The 25,282-nt window shown below is 42.5% G+C and overlaps 1 long non-coding RNA gene across 1 annotated transcript; it reads right to left on the bottom strand.

Moving 5' to 3' along the window:
- Positions 1-24,192, bottom strand: LOC135200755 (uncharacterized). Its single transcript, XR_010311348.1, has 3 exons — positions 23,900-24,192; positions 6,103-6,157; positions 1-130 (listed from the first exon to the last, which is right to left on the bottom strand). It is a non-coding gene; the product is annotated as an uncharacterized LOC135200755 (long non-coding RNA).
- Between the last annotated feature and the right edge of the window lie 1,090 nt (positions 24,193-25,282).

Consider the following 25,282-nt stretch of genomic DNA (forward strand, 5'->3'; position numbering starts at 1 on the left):
CCTTTAGGGACAGGTATGTGGCTCTTATATCTTTGAAAGAAAGATGATGACATGATTTGTGTTTTGAAGCAATATTTTGCAAAGACTTTCAGCTTTCTTCTGCCAATACCAGCTTGCAGAATGCACAAGCCTAAATAAAAAAAAAAGAAAATTCAGAATTACAAAACATAAAAAATAATTTTGTATAGAAAATGGATCAGTAAAGAAATAGCCTAGAATTTCAATAATTTTATATGGTGACTTATAAAATGTAAAATTTCCATAAATACATAGTTCTTATTCATAGCATATAAATCATTGTTAAATATGAGATTCATTACTACCCTGCAGGCTGGAAGGTACTAAGATTATAAATTGCTTGTTACACTCTCCCTAGAGAATCGAGGCACTGCTCTCCTCATTACATTGCAATCGTTATACATTATGTTAACTATGGTCCGGCAATCTAATTGAGACCTAACAAGCATCATCTTCTCTGCATTCAAATGCCTCAATGTTACCATAGCTAATATATATGTACAGGGGGTTGAACTTGACCAACAATTTCAAGATTAGAAGGTAAACAAATATTATACATATTATAGACCACTTATAAAAGGGCAATGGAAGTAAAAAAAAAAGGGTATAAAATATGTACGTAGAACCTATTTCCTTAAAAATAACATTTTACATAAATATATATATGTACCTACATATATATATATATATATAATATATATATATATATATATATATATATATATATATATATATATATATATATATATATATATATATATATATATGCGTATACACAGTCCGGTCCCGAATTGTGCGTGTTCAAATTGTGAGATTCCACTTTTATGTGGTCGCCAGCTCTCAAAAATAGATTTTCCGTATCTGCGAAGCCGTTAAAATTATGCGAGTCCCCCGCAGCAAAAAGTATCAAATATTGCCTTTTTTAGTATTTTAGATGTTGGGGGGGGGGGGGGGGGTTGCGGGTATCTGATAGAAGGGGTGGGGGGGGGGGGAATGCTTGGAAGAAAAAACTATCATTCCTCCAAGGGGGAATGTGAGAGAAAGATTTCCTGCTCAGCCATTAGCTAAGACTGAAGGCTCTGCCTCACGCATTTGTTGATTGTCATAGCACACTGTGTATGAATGATCATTGCCATATGTATTATTCAGAGCTGTGAAGAGTATACTGATCATCCACATCATACAGATTTGATCCTTTATTTTTTTTTCTATTGTTGAAATAGGTTTGATAAAAATGACCAGTAAAAGTAATTAACAGAGAAGCAGAATTTTTATCAAGTCTTTTTAATTACATCAAATTTGAATTTTTGAGAGAGAGAGAGAGAGAGAGAGGAGAGAGAGAGAGAGAGAGAGAGAGACGAGAGAGAGAGAGAGAGAGAGACGAGAGAGAGAGAGAGAGAGAGAGAGAGAGAGAGAGAGAGAGAGAGAGAATCGTTCTATCTAAACTTTCAAGAAAAAATAATATCTTATAAACCAGACACATGATAGTCTGAGTAGATATTACAGGAGCACTTGAAAATGCAGTCTCTGGATTCTATGAACCTCTGGAGTGAAGTCTCTGGTGATTCAGAAGCTATGAAACTGACAAAGGGTCATGAAATGGACTGGCGGTGTACCTTGTTAGTACTTCATTTACTCCATCAACACAGCATAAAGGCAAGTAGTGAAGGATGACATAATGTGATTATGACAATAAAAAAGGAGGAAAAGTCAAAAGAAACCCCCTCCTTCTGACTGGTAATACTGTAGTCTATTTCTGTGTAAGCCTTTCCATTTTAGAGATGAAGGATGTGGACACAGCCCTGACTTCATGACCTCTGACTTCAGACTGCAAGCACTCAACTAAACAAATGGCAAAAGACTATCTGCTTTGAGCTGGTTAGGCAGGTGGAACAGCTTTCACTCCAATCTGAAAGTACCATCGAATGGTGTCCCCTCGCAGAAAAGTGAGAATTTCTAGGAACTAGGCTTACTAAGGCCCAAGTGAAGCAATGACTCGATTGACAGCTTGACCAACACTGGTCTGATAAATGAAAATGGCAGAAAGGAGTATACTACTTCTAGGTTGTCCCAAACCATAGAGTTGCTTAAATACATGCAGGGAAGGACAATATATTTAGGAAGCTTGAAGAGAGTAACTAATAGGGATTCTCCACAATTTCCATAACCATAATTGTACTGGCTTAATACTAATGCTAAAAAAAAGTAAAAAGTAAATAACAATCAGTGGAATCAGGAGTAAGGAAGAAGAAAATACTTAGACCTTTGAAACATTAAACTGAAACAAGTAAAACAAAGTTTATTAAAAATTTCACAGATCTTTACTGACAGTGACCATCTTGCCAGCAGCTCATTAACCATTTAGAACTTGGCCATGGTGATTAAACTGTGTACCAAAACAACCAAATAAATGACAACACTGGTTAATCTAGTACCCTCTGGAGAGAAGTGGCTCTTTTCTTTGGAAATCATGAAATTATTTACAACAATTTCCTTGTTAATATTATCCTTTATATCAGCAAAGACCGTCACTGGAAGGAAAAATCCTCCACATTGTTAAAAAAAATCAACAAAACTAATAAACTACTCCAGCAAGGAAACCTTCCCTTAAAGGATCCTAAAAAACAAAATGAAAACAAACAGTAACCTCTGGGATCTCTGAGGAAATCTGCTATGGGCTTGCCAAACACACAAGAACTGAAGCAATTGCCTGTTAAGAATTTTATATTCCTAGCAAAAAATGTGCAGAGCCAACCATTCTTTTTAACAGTTACCTTCTGTATATATGTGACTTTATGGGGTAAAAATTAGGCCAACTAAGTACATACTTTGTTTGTGAAACATGTGAAACATACAGATATTTAAGTATGGCACAAATATTCTCATATTATCTTCAATTATTTCTAGCCATAACACTGCACTCTCCACTTGCATAAAGAGCAGCATGGGGTTATTTTATCAATGGTAAAATTTATCTGATTGCTTTCATTTCCTTAACAACATATATAAAATGTACTAAGAGCTCTCTATATCTGATTTAGTTGGTCCTATCACATATTGTCATATGACCATAAGGCACTTATGCAAGTAAATTTGACAAATAAATCAAATCCCTTGTGATTCTATGGCAATACAAGTATTTCCTCATCTAGTACAGTATATAGTCAAAATGCCCATAATAATACATTAAGTTCAAGTTATCTTACATCAATGAAAGCATGAAATACTATATCAAAAGAGACCATTAAAATTCAGGATTCAATCTAAGTTTACAATTTTCTCAAGAAATTGTCAAATATGTTCTGAACATTTTGATGTGAGAAACATCAAGCAACAAAATGCTTCATAAAAGCTATGAATTCCTTGGCTTATTTGGATGATCAGTAGTCATGAATGCAGGTACACATCTACCTTTTTATTCCATTTACCTACAAGTAGTACATATGCACATATGCTGTTAATTTTAAATATTTTCAGTATTTTACGATATGAAAGTATGAACAATACAATTAAAGTCCTTTCTAAAAGTTTCATAATGAAACTGACAGCACAACACAAAAATGCAAAATACAATTCACAGCAAAGATATGAATATGGCACTCAAATTTCAGATGGCAGAAAAAATTTTAATTGCAACCAGCTTCTTCACTACAATAGTTCACTGAAAATGTGCAGATTAAAGCTCCAAAATCCACAAACTTTACACAGTTTTCAAAAGCTACATGTTTTCATATGCAATATATTGTAGTCACACAGGGTCTCTTGACAGCTTACCTTCACACACCACTGAGACAAACACAATAAACATGAATGGTGAACCATGATTCATCAAGTAGGCCCTGTTATCATAGCCTAATCTACAAGATAAAGTAAAGATTACAACACTCTCTTCACACAAACTGGGTATCTAATGTACTCTGACCCTTGAACAGGACTTTGTACCATATTTACATTGTCCATTACTAAGATAAGCTTTCTGCAAACACAGTACATATACTAGAACACAAACAAGGTGAAATAGGAACACTGCATGTACTAATATACTAAACTAAAAGTTTTTATCAACTCTAAAAAATCTTTAGAAAATAAAAACAAGTTGGCAAGAACATTAATAATAACCAATTTGCAGTGAGTAAAATAGAAAAAATGTCATCTTTAACTTCAAAATCGATGACAAATTAATTTTTACAAGCTCCACACAGCTAGAAAAGTCAAGAATGAAAGATTATTACATAATTGAAAAGTGAAGTGTCTAAAAAGTTTATGTCTTAGTTCAATGCCCCAAAGGGTACACCTTTCTAAGCCTTAACATAAGTAGCTAACAGGTAAAATGGGATTACTATAAATGTGTAGAAACTCAAAATGGAACCTGCTCAGTAAAAGGATGAGATATTATGATACTAATTTGTTCAGTATGCCCTTTATATCAATGATTCTAAATATACTACCTCTCATCTTATTTCTGACACATTTTACACACTTTAAGATACACCTCAGTTAACATGAAGAGGCAATAAAACCTATAACCACAATCTTTCAGTCTCTAAAAAGCTATACACAAGAAAGAAAATCCTATTTGGTCACACCCAAAAAATGTTATTTTCATAATAAAATAAATTTTTGAACATACTCACCTGGTAGTTATATATATAGCTGACGTCAGGGACGTAAGCTATATATATAACTACCAGGTGAGTTAGATGTTTAAAAATTAACTGTTTGAATCATCAAGGCTGTCCCCACATTATGCTTCCCTAGACCATGCTTCTTTTCATGCACATACCAGGTACAGTTTTTGCTTATCTTCAGAGTATCATTCTATAACTGGCATTAAATCAACTCACTCTTCTATCCACACAAAGGCTGCCAAGAATATAATCATGTTTCTTCTTGAAGCAAAATGAAGTTTTCATATTAAAACTAATATTGTAATACTTACCTGAACACCTAAATTAGTGCTGGTCAGTGACCAGGGCTAATTCAGGGAGTGTATTGCAAAAATAACATTTGAATACCCTAGACAATGGTTGATAATTCTTTTACCTCACAAAAATTTTTATCAATTAACAGAAAGTGACTATTTCACAAGCAGTTGAAGTTATGCCTTAAGGATTGGGACAGAATTTAATGGCAACCAGAAAGTACCAAATTCTCCCAAGAAACTGAAAAAACTGCAAATAAAAGAATAATTAAGAAATAATCATAAACACCAATCACAGAAGATTCTCCTAGCAGCTATTTGAAAACATCTCTGTCATGCTGATTCTACCTATTCTCATCGTTGATATGGGATTTCAGCCAGTTATCTAAACAGAAGATACTGCTCACATTCAGACATCAACAGCAACCATCTCCAAAAAATGTCATAGCCAATCTACTGAGCAGTAGCTATCATCTATACTGTGAGCTATTAGTTATCCAAGTGAATCCCAAAGTTCAGTAGTGCAATACATTATGTACTTTCCAATCCTTGCTGGACTTTACATATTATTATTTACTGGAAAAAAAAAAAAAATGCAATACGCAGGCAAGACAAATTGGAACCATGCAAAAGTGATACATAACACCATAGAGCACCTGACAGGACTTATATCGACGTCGAAGTACTTAACTGGCCTTGAATTGCTGTTCTTCTACCCTTGTCTTCTTAATACACAGCATCAGAAGTAAAGACAAACTCTGTATAAAACTATGGTTTGTATGCTAGTATGAATTCAAGTTAAGGAAATTTGGATTCTTACATATCCATTTGGAAAGTACATTATAAAATAAAGTTCATTCAAAGAGATGATTTGTTTATAGTTTGTGTAAAAATGCAATAAATGACTGTGTTTTTTATTTTTACAAAATAAGTTAACACCACCATCACCAATCCCAATCCTCATAAATGAAAGCCAAACCTTTAAACAAATAAACTACTGTCAGTGCTATAAAATTAACAGCAGCTACTTACATTGAAAGCCATTTACCAAGCATAAGAAATGTGTTTTAAAAGCTCAGCAGTGACCAATTCAGCATGCTATACTGCACCTAATGCAAAGGAACAGCTCTTTTCCAGAGAACATGTTGCTGATTAGTATATACCTAATGTTACCCACCACCACTGCAGCTACATTTCAGATGATCACATACAGATAACCTGAAATAAAAACATCAAGAGTTACCTTCTACTACCCTTTTAATATGAGAATAAAAAACTGTTCCTCAAGATTTGTTTCACACATACAAACAGTTGCTATAAATTAGCTTTCTTCACTATACCTTCACTATAAAATGTCTCATTTGCCAAATAAGCAAACAAGGTTTTGCATTCAGATAAGACCTAACGTAAGCCGAGTTCCCCTCACTCTTTCCTTTAAAGGAGAGCACTGACAGTGCTGCACTCCACAAAAAAAAAAATTCACAAAATATAAAATTTTAAAAGTAACTTTGACTTCTACTAGGTCTACAAACCAAAGCCTATTACAGTATATAATATTCCTCAGCACAAACTGAGAACGGTCGCTGATGCTCAGTATCACAGTGGTTAAGTAGTGATAGTCAGATGTGTGTGTGTGTGTGTTGGGGGGGGGGGGGAGGGGGGTTTAGCCCCAACTCACCTGATTGTTGCTCGAACAAAATGTGGAGCATAAGTCTGAAGGTAGCTAACATCTGGGTCAGTCATAAACTAATGGATTTAGATGATAGCTTTACCAGTCTCCAAACCTAATGATTGGTGAGACCTCTTCACATGAGGGTGGCAGGAATGTTGTGCTAAGGTAGAATCTCCCTCAGCACTGCTGAGAGAAGAGATATGACATTTTTATAATAATATAAAGTTTCACTTATACTTACCCGGTGGTTACATATAGCTGTCGTCTCCTGACGTCACGGCAGAATTGAAAATTCGCGGTAGCGCTAATGGTTTGACAGGTGATCCCTCTACTCCCGCCCTCTACGGGTACCGGGAACCATTCCAACCATTAATCAGAAGTTTCATGCCTACCTGTCCATATGAGGGGAGGAGGGCGGGCTTCGTTATGTAACCACCGGGTAAGTATAAGTGAAACTTTATATTATTATAAAAATGTCATTTTCACTTATATAACTTACCCGGTGGTTACATATAGCTGATTGACACATTTAGGTGGTGGGACAATGGCAGCTAAAATAACGTTGGAATTATCCGAAGATATAGGTTCCTTACCTTTAAAGACCGCTGACTCAGTGGTTACTGCCTCTGTAGTCTGCTGGCCTTTATTGTACCGACAGGGATCAGGACTCTATGGATCCGTGCGTTCATGGACACAATAATAAGTACTTGCCGTTGAGGACGTGACCGTAACGGACAAGACTATAATGCCCCTGCTCAGGGCGCAGTACAAATCACCACAAAAATACAATGAAAAACGAGGGATCACCACAACCGTTTAAGAAATACACCAGACATTAAAAGACTGAAAGATACTCAAAAAACTCCCTGTATCTTCAGACAACCTTAAAAATACAAAAAAACATAATCAAGGAGAAAAGTTAGTGAGGATGGGATACATCCTTCTCTCCCTCACCCAATACCGTGTCAGTCACCATGAATGGCCCCAATGTACTGCAATTTTCATATGTGGTTTGCAAATCTGTCAGATAATGAGATGCGAAGACAGAATTGCTTCTCCAATATGTAGATTTAATGATGTCTTTCAAAGACAGATTACTACTAAAGGCCATAGACGTAGACACTGCTCTAATTTCATGAGCTTTGACTTTAAACACTTTGATATCTGAGTCCTGACATTGTCCGTGTGCCTCAGAAATCAAATTCCTTAAAAAGAAGGAGAGCGCATTTTTAGAAAGAGGACGAGAAGGATCTTTCACTGAACACCACAGGTTATCCACTCTTACCTCTTATACCTTTGGTCCTTTGCACATAATGTCTAAGTGCTCTCACTGGACAGAGAAGACATTCAGGCTCATTAGGCCCCACTAACTCTGAAATTGTTCTTATAGAGAAAGAACGAGGCCAAGGACGTGAGGGATTTTCATTCTTAGCCAAAAACCCCAGCATTGATGAGCAAATGGCATTGCCCTTAGCGAATCCAACTCTCTTATCAATAGCATGCAGCTCACTGATTCTTCTAGCTGATGCTAAAGCACAAAGAAAAAGGGTCTTCCTGGTCAGATCTCTAAAAGAACTAGAGGAGATCGGTTCGAATCTATCTGACATCAGCCATTTAAGAACTACATCCAGGTTCCAAGCTACTGTTCTTGACTCCTTTGTCTTGGTCGTCTCAAAGGAACGAATCAGGTCTGAGAGGTCTTGATTATTAGAAATGTCTAATCCTCGATGTCTGAACACAGAAGACAACATAGCTCTATAACCCCTAATCGTTCTGGGTAGAAAGCTTCTTTCTTCTACGAAGAAAAAGAAGGAAGTTAGCTAACTGAGCTATAGAGGTCTTAGAAGACGAAATTCCTTCTTCTTTGCACCAAGCTCTGAATTGGACCCACTTAGCTTGGTACACTCGATCAGAGGATTCTCTTCTGGGTCTAACAATAGCCCTTGAAGCTCTCTTTGAAAATCCTCTCTTTCTGAGGAGATGCTCGACAGTCTAATGCGGACTAGTCGAAGAGCGGACAAGTTGTGATGGAAACCTCAGAAAGTGGGGCTGTCTGAGTAGATTCCATTCCTTAACGGTAACTCTCTCGGAAAGTCCGTCAACAGCAGTAGTAGATCCGGAAACCATTCCCTGGCCGGCCAAAAGGGGGCTATCAGAGTCATCCTGACGTTCTGATGACCTCTGAACTTTGCCAGAACTAATCTTATCATTTTGAAAGGTGGAAAGGCATACAGATCCAGATTTGACCAGTCCAGAAGCATGGCATCCACTGTAAACGCCTCCTCATCTGGAACTGGGGAGCAATACAGTGGTAGACGAGCTGGTCTTGTTTGTGGCGAAGAGATCCAACTGAGGACATCCCAAATCCCCCCCAAAGCTTCCTTGCATATTTGAGGATGTAACGTCCACTCTGTGGAGAGGACTTGTCCTCTCCTGCTGAGAATGCCGCCTTTACATTCTTTCGAGCCTTGAATAAATCTTGTGCTCAAGACAACCTTGTTCTCTTTCGCCCAAAATGAGTAGGTATCTCGCCGCCTCGCACGAGAGAACGAGTGTGTCCCCCCTGTTTTTTATGTAAGAGAGAGCCGTGGTGTTGTCTGCTTGAACCAGCACCACTTTCCCTCTTACCTCTGTCTGTGAAGGGATTAGAGCCAAATGAATCGCTTCAACTCTTTTAGATTTATGTGCCAGCTTCTCTGATGAATCTGCCAAAGTCCCGACACTTCCTTTCTCCCCAGAGTAGCTCCCACCCTTTGTCCGATGCTGTCTGACAAAAGCGTAGTAAGGTTGGGGCTCAACTGGCTTAGAGACAAGCCTTCCTCTAGCCTTCCTTCTGATTTCCACCAAAGTAGGTCCTGTTTGATTCCTTCCGAGATGGGGAACACGAAGGAGTCTGGGAACTTCTTCCTTTGCCACTTCTGCTTCAAGTAAAATTGAAGTGGTCTCATGTTGAGCCTGCCCAGACTTACAAATTGCTCTATTGAAGCCAAGGTTCCTAAAAGGCTCATCCACTGATTCGCCGAGCAAGTTTGTCTGACGAGAAATTCGTCTATTTTGTTCAGGCAAGAGTCGATCCTTTGGTGAGACGGAAAAGCCTGAAAAAGAACTGAATTCAGTCTCACTCCTAAATAAACTATCTCCTGAGAAGGAGTGAGACATGACTTTTCCTTGTTTACTAACAAACCTAGGCTTTCCGTCATCCTTAAAGTCTTTGTAGGTCCTCCACACACTTCTGTCTGGACCTTGCCCTGAGAAGCCAATCGTCTAGATACATGGATATTCGTATCCCGTCTAGATGAAGCCACTTTGCTACTGACGACAGAACTCTGGTGAACACTTGTGGAGCTGTCGACAGGCCGAAGCAGAGGGCCCTGAACTGATAAAGCGGCCCTGGAACACGAATCTCAGGAATCTTCTCGATTCCGAATGAATCGGAATATGAAAATAAGCGTCCCGAAGGTCTATGGAAACCATGCAATCTCCAGGATGAAGCGCTGCTAATACCGATTGGTCGTTTCCATAGAAAACTTCGTCTTCAGGACAAAAAGACGTTCAGGGCACCTGACGTCCAACACCGGTCTCCAACCCCCCGTGGTCTTCTTTACCAGGAAAAGGCGATTGTAAAACATCCTGGTTCCTGCGGAGAGTCCACTAACTCTATGGCCCTCTTTGCCAGTAAGGCGAGAACTTCTTGATGGAGGGCAGCAAATTTTCGGAGTTCTCCGAGTAGGCTGACAAATTCACAGGAAATTCTGTGAGAGGGGGGTGCTGATGAACGGAATGGTGTATCCTTCCTTCAGGACCTGGACTGTCCAAGGATCCGCTCCGAGATGAAACCAGGTCTGCCAGAAAAGGTGTAATCTGGCTCCTACTGCTGTGTGGAGGACTACGGGCCTACTTCTTGATGGAAGAGGGAGTGTTTTAGAATAGGCTCTACCTCTCCCACGAAAACCTGGAGGAAGATCGAAACGGGAGCTCTCCCCTCGAAATGGTTTAGGAGCTTCCGTGGAGGGAGCACTCCGAGAAGCAGAAAGAACCGGAGCTATCTTCCTGGGCTTCTTCACTGACTGTGATAAAAGATCCTGGGTCGCTTTCTGTGTTAAAGATTGAGCGATCTCGCTCACAATCTCTTGCGGAAAAAGGTGTTTCTTGTCCAAAGGAGAGAAGAGCAAGGCAGACTTCTGGTTCGATGAAACCCCTTTCGACAAGAAGGAGCACCAAAGCTGTCTCTTCTTCAACACTCCAGATGCGAAAATGGCAGCGAGCTCCGAAGCTCCATCACAGATGCCTTTATCGATACAATCCAGTACCGAGGCAAAATCCTTCAACTGCTCCTCCGAAAGTCCAAATGACTTGACTTCCTGGCCAGCGAAGCAATGGCCCAATCCAGGAAGCTAACAACTTCGAAAAACACGGAAAACACTCTTGCAAAGATGCTCCAGTTCATTTGTTGAAAAGAAAATCTTAGCAGTATTAAGGGCTGCTCTGCGGGAAGAGTCCACGAGAACTAGAAAAGTCTCCCTGAGCGGAGGCAGTCACACCCAGGGAAAAAACTTCTCCAGTGTCATACCAGACACGGGCTCCTTGACGAAAGTCTCGAAGGGGGAAGACAAAAAAAAACACCTTTTTCCCCTGTTCCCTCTTCTCCAAAAGCCAAGCGTTAACTTTCTTGACTAGCTTCTTAGCCGAAATCGAGAGGACGAGACGCAACCGATTTTGCCCGAACGAGGACGAGGAGTTCAGGCTTACTGTCCTTTTTTCACTGCGAACTAGGAGAAACTGGAACGGAAGGTGCAAAAGAATCTCCAAAGTTTTGTCACGAAGGATCGTAAAAGGAGTTTTATACCCCGACAAATGCTTGTCTTTTTCTGTAAGTCCTTCTCTTTTTCTTCCTCCCAAATCCGAAGCTTCCTTCGACGAAACTGGCGAGCATTCCACTCGGAAGAGGAATCCTGTTCGGCGAAGTCACCCCTGACGCGTCCGAGGAGGGTGTGAGAAAGCAGGAGAAGACGTTCTCTGAGCCTGTACTGAGAGCGTATCCGGGTGGCTGAGCTGGCGGCTGCGTTGGCGGCTGAGCTGGCGGCTGCGTTGGCGGCTGAGCTGGCGGCCGCGCTGGCGGCTGAGGTGGCGCTCGAGCGAGAGCCTGACGTGGCGCCATAGACGGAGTCAGGAAAGGAAAAGGAGTCCGACCAGGCGCCTGAAGTGGGTCTGAAGAGGAGTCACATGGAGAGTCTGAGCCTGAAGAGGCGACTGCAAAGGAGCCTGCGAAGAGGACCTGCACAGTAGTCTGCGGAAGTGTAGGCGGTCGGGAGCCCCATTCGGGGACGAAAGAGACTTGCCAAAAAGCTCCAAAAATACTGCCTAACTTGGCATTCATCTGTTCAAACACTGAAGGTTGAGGATCCACCGACGTAGAAGGCGCGGGAGGTGTAGAAGGATGATCCACAAACACGTCTGGAGCCGCAGGAGTTATCGCTTGAGAGAAGGGCGATAAATCGAAACCGCCGGAGAAAAAGCTTCAGGCTCCTCCCAAAAACTACAAGAAGGTTCGGCAGCCGCCACCTTCTTGGGAACCGCAGCAGGCGAAAACATCGCGCGACCTTTTCAGCGGTCTAGAAGTCTTATTACGCCAACCTCTATAAGAGGAAACATCTGAACTAGAGTCACTTGACGAAAAAAACACTTCCTCGCAACACCTTTCCAATGGTGAGCGACAGCATCCTGGGATACGGCTACAGGATTGCTTGGGGAGGGGGCGGCTGCTCGGGAGCAGGTCCCGCTCGCCTCCCTTCGGTTTTCGGCATGCCTCCTCCCAGGATCTGGGGAGTTTGACAGGGGGCCTAGACCTAGGAGAAAACGAACGGGCTGAACAACCACCTCCTCCACTACACTTGCACTAAGGTAATTTATCACATTAACTACCACTTCTTGCACTGTCTCACCCATTTTCTGCATAGTGGTGAGGAAAGAGACAAATTTCGAGTCCATATCAGCTCGTAATACTGACACGGGATCGGGATCGGGAGATACAGATTCGAGGGCAGGAGCAACCACTACGGGGTAATAGGAACAGGATTAATAGAATTCAGAGGAATATCCTGGCTACTCACTAACTTAGAAGAAGATCTCTGTGAAGCCTTTCTGATTCTATCTTTTTCTAACTTTCTCATATACTTCCCAGTGCCTTCCACTCTGAGATGTTAGAGACTTACATTCTTCACACGTATTCTCAAAAGAACATTCACGTCCCTACAACTAACACAAGTAGAATGAGGATCAAAGTGAAGCTTTAAGAAGTCTAGTCTTACACCCACTACTACACACCCTATAACTGAACAGAGCCGGTGTCAGACATCGTGAAGAATCAAAATAATTCCATAAAAAGGACAACAATATCAAAACCAAAAATAACTATAGCGCTAGCAAAAAGATCAGTAAATCAAGGTACATCACCAAAAGGAGAAAACCAAGATGATCAAATCCAAAATTCCAACCTGCAAGAGGAACCGTGTTACCGGGTTCCGACGGCAGGAACTTCTGATTTATGGTTGGAATGGTTCCCGGTACCCGAGGTAGAGGGCTTTGGGAGTAGAGGGATCACCTGTCAAAACCATTAGCGCTACCGCGAATTTCAAATTCTGCCGTGACGTCAGGAGACGACAGCTATATGTAACCACCGGGTAAGTTATATAAGTGAAAAAAAGACTTGGGAACCACTCTGCTTGGGGCCACAAAGGAAATACTAGGGTCATCCTGAGATTCTTGGAACTCTTAACCTACTCTGTTCAGAACATGAAGGATCAGGCAGAATGGAGGAAGGGCGTAAAATGATATTGTTAGTATACCAATAAAGTTTGTGTTACATACTTACCCACCGGCAGATATATACTTAGCTATAGTCTCTGACGTCCCGACAGAATTCAAAACTCGCGCCACATGCGGGACAGGTAGGTCAGGTGACCAGCCCACTCCCGCCGCTGGGTGCGGACTAGGAACCATTCCCGTTTTCTAATCAGATTTTTCTCTTCCACCTGTCTCCTGAGGGGAGGCTGGGTGGGCCATTAATCGTATATATCTGCCGGGTAAGTATGTACAAAACTTTATTGTATACTAACAATATCATTTTTGTACATGCAACTTCCCCGGCAGATATATACTTAGCTGATTGACACCCTTGGTGGAGGGCAAGAGACAGTACATAATAAATATTTATGAATATAAAAACGGGGAAACAACATACGTTGAGGTATATTAAAAAACCAACCTGGTTCCTACCTGATATGGAAGAAAACTTCATTGATACTGTCTATGAGTCTGCTTGCACCAGAGTTCAGAGAGGATGAGACCTACGACTGATAACCGTTTCGGATCATGCCAATGGGGGGCTTAACCGCTTACATGGCAGAGCCTTTTCTTGGATCGTACCAATGGGGGCTGACCCACTTACATGGCAGAACCTTGACCTGTATCATACCAACGGGGGCGCTAACCCTCTACATGATAGAGCTTTAAGTAACTAAGACAACTACAAGGAGCATAACAACCAATCCCGACCACTGGACCACACTCAACATGTTAGAACTACGATTTGAAAGGGGTCAAACTCCTGCCACCTCTTTCAATCGACCAAATAAATGCACCAAAAACCCATTAAAAACCCTAACATAATAAAACTAAACAAAAGGATTGGGTTCAGCTCCCTGTCCCAGCAACGAATCCGCAGATACGTAAGCTCCTAGAGTAAAGCATTTATCATACGTCACTTGAATGTCTCTCAAGTAATGAGATGCAAAGACTGAATTGCATCTCCAAAAAGTTGAATTCCTCGAGAGTCTGGTATAAACAAGTTCTTGTGGAATGCTAAAGAGGTAGCGACTGCTCTTACCTCGTGAGCTTTAACTCTAAAGGATCGGTCCAGTTGTTCTTCTTTACACGCTAAAATGGGCTTCCTTTTTGATACATCTTTGATGAAGAAACGCCTGAGCATTTTTTGAGATCTGTCTTTTGGGATCCTCTAATGAGCACCATAAACTATCCTTATTCCCCTTCAGTTTGTTCTTCCTTTCTAAGTAGAACTTAAGGCTTCTAACTGGGCAAAGAGCCCTTTCTTGTTCTGTTCCCACTAGGGACGAAAGTCCTTTACCTCGAAGGTTCTAGGCCAAGGTTTCGATGGGTTTTCATTCTTCGCCAGAAACAGTGGTTTGAAGGAACAAAACGCCGAGTCGTCCGAAGCCAACATTATGCTCTAAGGCTTGTAGCTCCGCTTACCCTTTTTGCTGAGCTAGCACGACCAGGAATAACGACTTCCTTGTTAAATCTCTAAACGTAGCCTTACGTGGAGGTTCAAATTTGGGGGGTCATCAAGTACTTTAGGACCACCATCCAGGTTCCAACTTGGGTGCTCTAATGATTTTAGTCTTTGACGTCTCGAAAGATCTAATCAGATCATGTAGATCTTTGTCTTCTGAAATGTTAAGGCCTCTATGCCTGAAGACTGACGAAAGCATACTTTTATAGCCTTAATCGTAGCGACTGCTAGATTACCTTTCTCCTTCAAGTAAAGGAGGAAATCAGCTATATCTGTCACAGAGGTACTGGAAGAGGATATTTCTGAGTTTCTACACCATCTGCGAAAACACAATCCCACTTCGACTGGTAGACTCGAATATAGATGGCCCTCCTTGCTCTTGCGATAGCTTTCGCAACTTCTCGAGAAAAAACCTCTCGTTTCTGACCTCCAAGTGCCATTCGATAGTCTGAAGGCAGTCAGAACGAGAGCGGGCAGGTTTTGTTGATACCTGTCGAAGTGGGTTGTTTGAGAAGATCGCTCCTGTTTGGGAGAGATCTCGGAAAGTCTACTATCCATCCCAGTACCTCTGTGTACCAGTTTTGCGCTGGCCAGAACGGGGCTATGAGTGGCAGTTTGGCTCCCTCTGCTGCTGCAAATTTTCTTACCACTTCTGATACGATCTTGAACGGTGGAAAAAGCATATCGTCTATTCCGGACCAATCGAGGAGAAGGCCGTCACAGCAACCGCCCATTCTTGGGTCGGCGATCCGGGGAGCAGTAATTTTCCAGCCTGTTGTTCCAATGGGTGGCAAATAGATCTTATATTTGGTCTCCCCTAGAGGTTCCATAGTCTGTTGCATACCTCTTGATGCAAGGTCCATTCTGTAGGCAGTACTTGGTCCTTCCTGCTCAGAAGGTCGGCTCTTACATTTTTCTCCCCTTGAATGAATCTTGTCAGGAGAGTGATCTTTCTCTCTTTTGCCCAAAGCAGTAATTCTTTTGCCTTGCCTTTTCGTAAAGGGAGAACGAGTGCGTCCCTCCTTGCTTCCTGATGTAAGCTAAGGCTGTTGTATTGTCCGTTTGATCTGCAGGACCTGAACTGACCGATCTGAGCCTCGAAGTGTATGAGAGACAGGTGAATCGCTGTCAATTCCTTTAAATTGATGTGCCAGGACTACCTGTTCTCCCCCCCGCCAGGTGCATGACACTTCTCTCGTCCTAGAGTGGCTCCCCACCCCCACCCGAATCTGAGGCGTCGGAATATAACACTAGCCGAGGGTTCGGAAACGTGAAGGGGATACTCCTTCGTTGAGGTCGGCACGGATTCATCCGCCAAAGAAGGTCCTCCTTTATCTTCTTCGAAATCTGGAAGGAATCGGACAGATTTGGGACCTCTGATCCCAATGTTCTCTAGGTAGAACTGTAAAGGCCTTAGGTGAAGCCTTCCTAGAGAAATGAACTGTTCCAACAAGGAAAGGTCCCCAGAAGACTCATCCATTCCCTCACGGAACTTGTTCTTTCTCTCAGGAAGGTTGCTACTTTTTCCAAGCAGCGGTTCTGTCTTTCCTGTGATGGAAATTACATGAAAAACCGAGAATCCATCCCAATCCCCAGATAAACAATGTTTTGCTGGGAATCATCTGGGATTTCTCGAGCTTTACTAACAGTCCCAAGGACTGTGTCAACTCAATGTCAGATTAAGTCCTCCAGACATCTGACTCGCGACTGTGCTCGTATCAGCCAATCGTCTAGATACAAGGAAATTCGAATCCCTTCGAGATGAAGCCAGTGCGCCACATTTTTCATCATCCTGTGAAACACTTGAGGGGCTGTTGAGAGTCCGAAGCATAGGGCCCGAAATTGAAAAACTTTCCTTGAGCATAAACCTGAGGTATTTCCTGGAAGACGGGTGTATTGGCACGTGGAAATACGCATCCTGCAGGTCCAGGGATACCATCCAGTCCCCTGGATGAAGGGCTGCTAAAAAAAACGAGGATGTCGTCTCCATCGTGAACTTCCTCTTTGCTACGAACACGTTCAGGGCGCTCACGTCCAGAACTGGCCTCCAACCTCCTGAACTTTTCGGAACCAAGAACAGGCGATTGTAAAACCCCTGAGAAGAGAGATCTTTACTTCCTCTATGGCTTCCTTGCAAAGCATCTGCTCCACGAGATGTAGAAGGGCTTGTTTCTTGACAGAGTCCTTGTAATTTGCTGTCAACTCCCTTGGAGTTGTAGTCAAGGGAGGAGGTTTTTTCCCTGAAGGGGATTAAGTATCCGTTTCTTTAGGATGGATAGGGACCAGGCATCGGCAATTTCTGTGCCCAAGTTTTGTAAAAGTTTAGAAGCCTGGCAACCACTTTTGTCCTGGAGGGACAGCAGTCGCATTGTTCTTGACGAACAGGCCTTCAGAAGACCTTCTCTTCTTCGATCGTCTACTTCTAAGAGAGGATCTAGGGGCGGACCTTCCCCGGAAAGGGCTGCTGGAAGGGAAACTTTCTCCTTCTCGTTACCTGAAACAGTAGGTTTAAGCCTTTTAGCCGACTGGGCCAACAGGTCCTGTGTGGCCTTTCTGATAAGGTCCTCGAAATATCCTTCACGATTTCCTGAGGAAAGAGGTGACTAGAGAGGGGCGCGTACAAAAGGGAGGATCTCTGAAGAGGCGAAACAGATTTCGTTAAGAAGGAGCTAAACACTGCCCTCTTCTTCAAAATACAGGATCCAAAAAGGGATGCAACCTCATTGGAGCCATCCATAACCGCCTTGTCCAGGCAAGTTAACACGCTACCCCAACTCCTCCATGCTAACGAAGTCTGGGTCTTGAGACTTCTTGGCTAATTGTCCTAAAGGCCCAGTCCAAAAATTAAAATTAAAGGTCTTCAAAGAGTCTTGAACAGGCCCCTTGATGAGATGATCTACCTCACACATCCCCCAAGAGGCTTTTGCAGATTGTGAGAGCGTGTCTTGACGAATCCACCAGGGCGGAAAAGTCCGTGTCTGAGGACGAAGGGAGTCCCAGGCCCATCGGCTGGTTGGTGGCATACCACATACCCAGTTTTCCCGTCAGCTTGGAAGGAGGACAAGCGAATACCGTCTTCCCCGCTTCCTTTCTCGATCTGAGCCAGCTCTCAAGACTCTTAAGAGACTTTCTCATAGAAAGAGTAGGGGTCATCCTGACGAAGGAGGGGGACTTCGACAGTTTCGTTACTGGATAACAAAGACCCTGGAGAAGGGGGATCCGACGGGCGTAGAGAGTCTCCAAACACTTGCAACAAAGGAGAGAAGCTAGTCTCGGTATAGTCAGAAACGGTCCTGCATCTTTGGGGATTTCTTCCTGTTCCGAAACTTCTTCCAACGGAGCTGCAGGAGAAGAGGGCTTCCCACCCAGGCGAAGATACCTAATGAGGAGGAAGACATTCTTCCCCTTTCCTGGAGTTCGATCCGGAGAAAGATGCCTCTTTCTCTCACGATTCCTATCTGAAGGAGAGTCAAGATCCACTTGTTGGATATTATCCGAATACTTGCTCCTATCCTCCTTCCTGCATGCGTCTGGAGTTTCCTAGTTTCTAGGAGCTTGACAGGAGAGCTCGCTTGTGTGAGGCCTATTGGAGACCCCCCTATACTCGGGCTTCTGATCTGCTCCTTGCGCCTGCCAGGAGAGGCGCTTGCGTCCTGGATAAGGCGCCTTGTGAGGCGAAGAGCGCCTGACGAGGAGAAAGGAGAACGCCTTGTTCCTGGCGCCAGAAGGAGAGGCGCTTGCGTTCCGGGTGGAGGGCGCCAAGGGCCCAAGAAGGAGAGGCGCTTGCGTCCTGGTGAGGGCGCCTGGGCCAAGAAGGAGAGGCGCTCGGGCTGGTAGGGCCGCCTGGGCCAAGAAGGAGAGGCGCTTGCGTCCTGGTGAGGGCGCCTGGGAGGCGAAGAGCGCCTGCGAGGAGAAAGGAGAACTCCTTGCTCCTGTCGCCAAGTAGAAGAGGCGCTTGCGTCCTGGTGAATGCTCCTAGAAGGCGAATAGCTCCTTTGATCCTGGTCCAGTAGGAGAGGCGCTTGATTCTCTCCTAGACCTCCTGGGAGGCGAAGAGCACTTGTCAAAATCTTGGTGCCTACTCGGCGAGACTCTTGAGTCCTTAGAAGGATATCTATAAGATCCTAAAGGCTCCTGATTTCTGGGCACTTGCCAGAAGGAGAGGGTTGTTCCTTCGAAGATCGTCTGGAGGATGAACGAATGCTCCTACCTTCTTGAGGACTCTGAAAAGAGAGAGGGGCTCTCTTCTCTCCCGGAGTGCTTAGACGAACGAATTCTCTCACAAGAGATCCGCGAATGATCAGACAGAAGGAGGCTCTCAGGCTCCTGGTACTTGTCAGGAGAGGCGCAAGCGCCTCGAGAAAAACTCCTGGGAGAACTCTTCCTCGAAGGGAGTTTTTCGATCAGTGCGCTTAGAAGGAGAGGACATTACGATTCAGGTCGTAAGCAACTGAAGAAGGTTTCGCTGGGCGGACGAAAACCTTCAGGCGAGGAGCGTCTGCTGGCGCCAGAGCTACTATCTGAGGGTCTCCTAACTGAACTCTGATGGGAAGAGAAACGCCTTCTTCCGAGAAGAGCCTTCTGAAAGAACTCCTACCAAGGCGGGACAACTGCTGCTGGAAGTCCTACCAAAACTTCCTTCGTCTTATAAGCAAAACCTTCGGAGAAGAGTCGGAGATCTCGGAGCTCTCTTCTTACGAGCAGGAGAATACTCCGGAAAGGTTCAGGACTGGAATGAAATGCAAAGTTTCGCTTGCTGTGCGTCTTCCAGGCTCTCTTAAGAGGGCGCGACTTAGAGGCAGAACTCCAGCCTCTTCTTGGAGACGAAGAGTCCGAGTCAAAAAGCACTTCCTGAGGACGCTTTTTTTTTGCAATAGCTGTCCTTGGCAGCCTGGGAAGCGGCTACAGGATCTGACCGAAAGGGACGCTGACCGTTGGAATACTTCTACATCCCCCTTGGCAGGGGCTTCGACATTCCTCCTCCCTTGGTCATGGGAGTCTGAAAGAGGTCTAGGCCTAGGAGCAATGCGGAGTCAGTCAGACGCCCCCTCCACTTCACTGGGGACACTGCACAAAATCATGCACACGTCACTGCGCTTACCTGTACCTTCATCGCTTGCAGTTGCGATTTTAAGTTGATTATAGAGGCTCTCATTGCAGCCATTCCGTAGACGCATCCACAGGTTCGCTGTTGGGGGAAGGGGCTGAAACCAAACTATGAGCAGGAGAATTAACAGAAGAGTTAGGAGCTACTTCCTGCTCAATAGAGCAGGATCTACTCGAGCTTCTGATGGAAGCCCTCCTAACTCTGTCTTTCTCAAGTTTTCTTACATAAGCAGCCAAGTTCTTCCATTCAACCTCCGTCAAACTCTCACATTCAAGACAGGTATTAGTTGCAGAACAATCATTCCCCCTACATTTTTTACAGACCGTGTGAGGATCCACCGAAGCTTTCGGTAGCCTCACCTTACATTCCTCTTTCGTACACACTCTAAATACAGGTACCACGTCAGACATTTTAAAGAGTATCCAATCCAAAATCCAAAAAACGGTCCACGATAAGCGTTGTTGTTGCTACCGGCGACAGAAAAAATCTGATTAGAAAACGGGAATGGTTCCTAGTCCCGCCACCCAGCGGCGGGAGTGGGCTGGTCACCTGACCTACCTGTCGCGTGTGCCGCGAGTTTTGAATTCTGTCATGACGTCAGAGACTATAGCTAAGTATATATCTGCCGGGGAAGTTGCATGTACAAAACTCAGGTTGTCACAAGTATGCGGAAGGGAGTCCTCCGCCCCAGCGAACAGGTCTGGGACCACTCAGCAGTAGACCTCTAGCTTCCTGTTGAACTGTGTAGTAAAGAAGTCTAACATGGGTCCTCCCCCAGTAGACAGAAGAGGTGATAGGATTACCCAATGGGATGTCCTATGATAAGATGCTCTATGAAGATACATGCTAAGTAGCCTGCTGTCAAAGGAATTTGCACTGTAGACAGAGATGTCCTTGCACTGCCATCAGGGGAGATGTCCTACGAGGAGATCCCCCGTGATGACATAAGATCAGTATGCTACCCAACAGAGATGTCTTGTGATGGCAGGACACTGACCTCACCCCTCCATGGTGACAGTCCTAAGCAACATAAAGCAACACTAAAGAGGACCTTAATTCCTGCAGAGACAAGTATATATCCAAGTATAACCAGTCTGGTTATACTTGGATATATAAAGCTAGGTTAAGTTAGGAATTGTACCCAACCTAATGTAACTCAATCCCAAACTCTTGAAGAATGGGAAAAGGGTGAAGTATTTAGTTTATGTTGTCAAGCTAATGTTCATCCCAAATAAGAAAATAAACACAAGTGCTTCCAATGGGCCATATATGAAGCAAATCTAGTTCTGTAACTTATTGCAAATTTTCTTTTACAAATGACCCACATGAAAAGACTGATTAACTGAATAAATTGAAGTAAATGGCGAGATAGTATATGATTTGTAACATTGGTCAGGTCCATATACAGACACCACCCTTACAAACATTCAGATACAAACTAACAAGATCAGAAATTAAAACTGTGTTCAGAGCACTCCCTTTCACCACACGAGTTCAAATATTGTTCTGCAAGCCTAATCTATAAAATACAGAACTGTGTGTATACTGTGAATTGTGTTTTAGGATAAAGAAACGTACAGTACTGCATTGACTTCATCATACTGTACTTGAATAGGTTTGAAGAATACAGTGACCAATCATAAACAATTCAACATACAAACAGACGTCTGGAACGAAACTCGTTTGTAAGTAGGGTGGTGTCTGTAAATCTGAAAACCAAAGCATGTTTTGGGCCAAGGAAAGTATGTGTGAGCAATAAGGATTAATACAAGTTAGCTACCCGTGGCATACATTCATTATGAAGATAGAATATAAAAAGACATCTAACTGATCCCCAAAGTGTTAATAAAGTAAACAAAAATCCCTAACATTTTAAAACAATCCAAACAACTTTTTTTTTTATATATATCAGCTGTGGCCTTCACTAATTGCTCTACAAACTACCTGACCAGGCAAGACATAAATTTAGCCTATTGCAGGCTTAGGCTAGCCTACATCTCGCATGATATGATTTAAAGAACCATAATCTAAGTGTATATTTTGGACTTAAAAATATAACTTTCCCATGCTTTAATGTATGCTTTGAACATTTCTGACATTTGTTTCATTGGCATAACCTACCACAACTAACCTAACCTCATCCAGGGTATGAAGTCCTTATCCTAGAGTATATGTATTAGGCTATTAGTTTGAAATCATTCAATAAACTTCTGGATGAGGATAATTCTACAGAAAAGCTCTGCGAGGCATGGTTTAGGAGCAGCCCCCTATGAATGAACTCAAAAATAATAAACAGAAAAAGTACTTGAAGTTGCTGCTATGAGCATCAGTCAAGAGTTGTCGCCCATCCAGGCAGCACACCGAGACCTCTACGCTCATCAAAGTAAATATTTTCTCCTAAACGACGAAATACTAATATAATTCAAGTGCTTTTTCTGGAAGTGGCTACATTCCAAGAGATGTGGCTGCTAATTCACCGCTTGGTCATTTACCCTTTATACACCTTTTCAATATTTTACTCATAAATTATAGTTATCTACATGTGGAACTCTTCTGTAGAAACACCATAATAAGTATATCTCCATGTGGAAAAAAAGTTAAGTGCGCCTTACTTTAACCATACCACTGAGCTCATTAACAGCTCCCATAGGGCTGGCAGAAGGATTAGATTTTTCTTTACACGGCTAGGAACCAATTGGTTACTCAGCAATGGGACCTACAACTCATTGTGGGATCCGAACCACATTATATCATGAAATGAATTTCTAATCCCCAGAAATAAATTCCTCAGATTCCCCGTTAGCGGCAGGCGGGTGGGAACTCAAGCTACCAGACTGGTATGTGAGTACACAACAGACTCGTCCAATGAGGAACTTATCTCCATGTGGAGTCTTCTGTATAATTACCAGAATAAGGATTATCAACAGGATTGATGTTCTTCTATTTCATTTCTTTTATGTTTTATCCCACCCAAAAACCCTGCTTTTCACATTTTTGGTCTTCTGAAGTGTAAAATATATAGTAGTAAGGGTAGGTAGGGTAAATGACCAAACGGGTACATAGCGGCCACCTCTCTCGGAACGCGGCCACTTCCCAAAAAAGCGCTTGAATTAGGGTAAAAAACCGCATGGTACAGGGGTGGACCATGTACGATCAATGTGTACAACCCCAAGAAAAGTACATTATAACGCGCCCTGACACTGGAGTAGAGGTCTTTAGCTCCGTTTCTCACCAACAACAAGTCGCGACTGATGCCCATCTCCGATGTCAGGACGCGTTATAATGTACTTTTTTGGGGGTTAGGTATTCACATTGATCGTACATGGTCCACCCCTGTACCATGCGGTTTTTTACCCTAGGTATGCCATTATTTCATAATTTAGGAGAAAAAACCCTTATTTGGAGAGGAACATAGAGGTCTCAGTGTGCTGCCGGGATGGGCCACAACTCCTGAATGATGCTCCTGGCAGAGAATAATGTACTTTTTCGGGAATGTTCCTCATTCCGGGATCGGTGGCCACTATGTTGATGCTCGGTCATTTACCCTATGGTCCACAAACTCTTACAAGTAGGCAACTCATTTACTGGGAAATGAAACTAAGTAGGTAGGTAGGTATTATCAGAAATGTTCAGAGCATATATTAAAACATGAGTAATAAAATGATATTTTAAGTCCAAAACGCGATAAGGATTTAGAGTAAAGTAACGCGAACCTGGGCTAACCATACTTTGGGCTGACAGGCTAAAAAAGAAAGAAAGAAATGACCACTGGCTAGGTATACGCCTGCTTACAATCTAGCTATGTTATTTCAGACTACAAAACTATGTACCTACAACAGTAAAACTTAAGTACCTATAAAGTAAGTTACGTACTTGTTGTCAACATCATTTTGTGTGGTTTGGACTACTGGTCTGGTGTTTAGGTATGACGTCTTGAAAATTGGCCCTGATACAGTAAACCAATACGTTTTTTATGCAAGTTTCTCGTATGTACTGACGTAGTAATGCTGGACGGTCGGATACAGTACAGAGAATGACTAAGGTTATTTCTTAAATAACTCGAAGGTCGTTCAGCTGGGGTGGTGGTGTCCCATCCCTACGGTCGTCTCTTCCCATATCCCGGGGACCCCACCCACGATTGTTTTTGTTTATTTCCTTCACTCTTCTTCTTCTGCCGTATATTTTGTACAACAAGGGCAACAAAAGTTAAACGCAAGAAAAGAGGTCACATAAAATTCAATTCAACTCAATGTCATCGTGATATTTTTACTTTCGCAATACGTGACGGTTAATAGTTTTGACGTTGTAAGCGTTTATGTATAGACAGCAAGTGCATGACTTAGTGCCGAGATTTTTTTACTGACATTACAGAAGAGAATCTGAAGGAAGCCCGTAGTGATATCGCACAGTGCTTCAAATGACTGGATACAACCTGACAGGGACTTGAACTAACAGAAGAAATTAAAATAACCGACGGACAAAGTGTGAATGATTGGCGTTTTAATTTTGGGTTAAGAGTTACTGATATTAAAGTCGGAGAATTATGCCGGTAATCCTTGGTTTTGGTTATTTCTTTTTTATTTTTTTTAATCTCTACTTTTGTAAGCAAATACATTACTATTTTTTCAGCAAAAATACGTCTGTTTGCAGCTCTGTAGAAAAAAAGAAACTCAAAATAGGAAAGAAAACGCACAATAGTGAATAGTAAATTTGGATTCCTAAACTGCAGGATTACCCGAAAGTTAAAACTCAAGAAGAAGAGGTCACATAAAATTTAATTCAACCAATGCGCTAGAAAAAATGCAATACAGGATCCTCCGAGGAATGTATGAACAACCTAAGGGCACGCAGTATTGGGGAATTATACCTGAGTCCGGCATATGGCCAGTAGCCTACAGAATTGATTATAAGAAGATAATGATTTTCCACAACATAATAAATTCGGAGGAGAAAAGATTAGTAAAAGAAATAGTTGAAGATCAGTTAAGAACCCCATATGGGCAATGTTGAAGAAAAAGCGTGGTGAACATATGCACCAAATATGATATAGAAATTAATGGACTAAGAGAATATCCCAAAGCAGCACTGAAAAAAATTAAATAAAGAAAAAATTAATCAAGATATCCAAGAGGCTTTGAGAGAAAAGAAATGAAGAAGCTGAGATTCATAGACGACTTCGAGGAAAACAAGTTCATAAGGGAACTGGAGACAAAGAATGCGTGTATCATTATGAAAGCCAGACTGAATATGTTGAAC

Source organism: Macrobrachium nipponense, chromosome 27, assembly GCF_015104395.2.
Source record: "Macrobrachium nipponense isolate FS-2020 chromosome 27, ASM1510439v2, whole genome shotgun sequence".
Taxonomy (NCBI): domain Eukaryota; kingdom Metazoa; phylum Arthropoda; class Malacostraca; order Decapoda; family Palaemonidae; genus Macrobrachium; species Macrobrachium nipponense.